We start from the raw sequence: 3,300 nt of genomic DNA, 5'->3' as shown, positions 1-3,300 counted from the left end.
CGGCGCAGGCGCAGGCGCAGGCCACGTGGCCGGCTCCCTGTGACGTGCTGCATGGCCACGAGAGGATGGCCACGCGAGGCTGTGAGGTTTCACAGGCTGCAAAGACAGGATCATGTTAGAGCAGCGGTTCTTCACCTTCCTCAGGCCACGACCCTTTCATACAGCGCCTCATGGGGTGGTGACCCCCAACCATAACATGATTTTCGTTGCTACTTCCTCACTGTCATTTTGCTACTGTGATGCATCGTCACGTAAATGTCTGATAGGCAGGATGTATTTTCTGTAAATGTCTGATAGGCAAGATGTTGTTATAAATTGAACATCATTAAAGCAGAATGATGAATCACAAAACAGTATGTGATTATAAATTGTGAGATATTTCTATGACAAATAAATGAAATTTTGTCTTGAAGCACGGCCTGGCATGGGTAACAGCCTTCATGTAACAACAATAAACTCTACATTTTATGACAATATTCTTAAAAAGCCAACGTCAGTGCAAAGGTTGAGATGGCTTCTTTCTCACCGGATCAGCATATCTGCAAATGGGCGGACCCACCTGGAGACGGATACAGCAGCGGGGTCTCAGTTCCTAAGATCATCAGAAATAAGTGTTTTCCGATGGTCTCAGGGGACCCCTGTGAACGGGTCATTCGACCCCCAGGTTGAGAACCACTGCTCTAGGAGATACTGAAAACTTTCCCCAAGCCTTTCAGTGGCCTCATATGCACTCGAAGGTTGGCACTGACTTCTAAGGCAGCTGGAAGAAGAATCCATGCATTTGATTTGCCGTGCTGGGAGAAGAATTCTGGCAGCAAAACAGGCTGCCAAAAGGACAAATAAATCCTTTTTTCTTTTAATTTTGGTTTTGGTAGGACTTCTGTTTTGTTTGTTTCTTGATGTTGCTCCTAAATGTACCCGTGAAACTTGAGCAGCACCCCTCTAGGCGGTACCCCTTTCACACAGAAAGCAAAAAGGAATCCCTGGCCTGCACTCATCTCCCCGGGGCCAGCAAGATGTGGGGCGGCGTTTACATAAAACTCTGCTTCCCACACAACTCGGGCGCCCGGGAAGGAGGCTACGGGAGCCTGACTCCCCTCCAGCCTCACTTTGGACTTCCTGACCCGGCCGGGCGAAGACATCCATGTAGCATCATAGAAATAGTTCTCTCGGGTGAGTCAGCGTCCCCTTGGACCGACCGTCCTGTTTGAAGTGGGCTGAGAATGCAAATCAGAACCAGATGTCTTCGGCCAAAATGTAAGCCACCATGAGCAGCGTCAGCCCCAACGAGGCCCTGAACCAGCCCCCGAGCCCCGCTTGGGAGAGTCTGTATTTAGAAAGGAGCCCGAGGAGTGCCGCAGGCACACTTTCCAACCCGCCTTCAGGGAAGCAAACACGGGTGGAAGAAGATGAGCATTTCTGGCCTCATCTGCAGCTAAGGTGCCCTGAACGCCCGGCCAGGGTGGAAAGGGGTGTAGCAGATGAGAGCATCCAATACGGTGACAATATCCCTGAGCAACCCCAGAAAACCCAAACCCACTTAGGACAGATGCAGACACACAGAGTCCTAACAAAACACGGAACAAACCAAACCCACGGCCAGCCGGTCGATCCTGACTCACAGCGGCCCTGTATAGACGGTGTCTGATGCTGCCCATCTTTATGGGAACGGGCGGCCTCATCTTTCTCCCAAGGAGCCGTGGCGGGTTTGAACTGCCCTCCTCGCCATTAGCAGCCCAGAGCTTAACCCAGCGTGCCAAGAGCCCTGGTGATGCTGTGGGTTAGGTGAGTGATTTGAGCCCACAAACTGCTCTGTGGGAGGAATACAGCTCTGACAGCCTCGGAAACCCCAGGTAAGGTCACTGTGAGTCAGTGGGCTTGGTTAAGCTCAAAGTGGTTTCATCGGAGGGATTTTTATCTTTATCCATCGCCCCTGTATGCTCCCCTTTCACGCAGTCACAGGAAAGTGAAGTCACTGTGTGTATGTTTGAGCGTACGAAAAGTAGAGGGAACAAGATACCTGCCAGGCAGCCACTCTCAAGGGTACAGTTGGTCCGTGGCATGACTTCCATCTGCCAGGTTGTAGGACCATCATGGCTCTCTGTCTTTAAATGTGTCTCATCATTTCCACAGAAACTCTCTCGCTCCCTCACCGCCACCGGGTCGATGAGCTGCCTGCCCCTGTGGGTGTCCGACACTGTGACTGTTTATGGGGGCCGACAGCCTCATCTTTCTCCAACTGCCCACCGTGTGTTTGCCTGATCTAGATAATCCATGTAAATGGAATCACACAGTATCTATCCTTCTGCATTTGGCTGAGGAGCCCTGGTGGTGCTATGGGCTAGCCATCGGGCTGCTAAACCTGAGGTCAGCAGTTCGAACCCACCAGCCACAGCAAGGCAGAAAGATGAGGCTGTGTGCTCCTGTCGAGATCACTTGCCCGGGAAACCCTTGGGAGTGGTTCTCTGTGCTTCAGAGGCCCTGTGAGCGGGAAGTGGCCCCATAGCAGCGTGTTTGGCCCTTCAGTTTGCGTGGGACTCATCCCTTCTCCGTGTGGCAGGCTTTGCCCTGTGGTGGTGTCTGTCAGGATTACACCTCTCTCTCTGGCTGAGCGACATCCCGGGGCAGGCCTTGGCACACTGATCGCAGGCTGTAGCGCGTGTCCTCACCACGCAGGCGCAGGCCGTGGCACCTGTCCTTCCTGCGCAGGCGCAGGCCGTGGCAAGGCTCGGTCTCCTCACCACGCAGGCGCAGGCCGTGGCAAGGCTGTCTCCTCACGGCGCAGGCGCAGGCTGTGACGCGTGTCCTCACCGCGCAGGCGCAGGCCGGGTGGCGTCTCCGTCTCCTCACGGCGCAGGCGCAGGCGCAGGCCACGTGGCCGGCTCCCTGTGACGTGCTGCATGGCCACGAGAGGATGGCCACGCGAGGCTGTGAGGTTTCACAGGCTGCAAAGACAGGATCATGTTAGAGCAGCGGTTCTTCACCTTCCTCAGGCCACGACCCTTTCATACAGCGCCTCATGGGGTGGTGACCCCCAACCATAACATGATTTTCGTTGCTACTTCCTCACTGTCATTTTGCTACTGTGATGCATCGTCACGTAAATGTCTGATAGGCAGGATGTATTTTCTGTAAATGTCTGATAGGCAAGATGTTGTTATAAATTGAACATCATTAAAGCAGAATGATGAATCACAAAACAGTATGTGATTATAAATTGTGAGATATTTCTATGACAAATAAATGAAATTTTGTCTTGAAGCACGGCCTGGCATGGGTAACAGCCTTCATGTAACAACA

The sequence above is a fragment of the Echinops telfairi genome, unplaced genomic scaffold, assembly GCF_000313985.2.
Source record: "Echinops telfairi isolate 266 unplaced genomic scaffold, ASM31398v2 ScPeMD7_2565;HRSCAF=3150, whole genome shotgun sequence".
NCBI lineage: Eukaryota > Metazoa > Chordata > Mammalia > Afrosoricida > Tenrecidae > Echinops > Echinops telfairi.
This window is presented reverse-complemented; position numbering follows the sequence as displayed.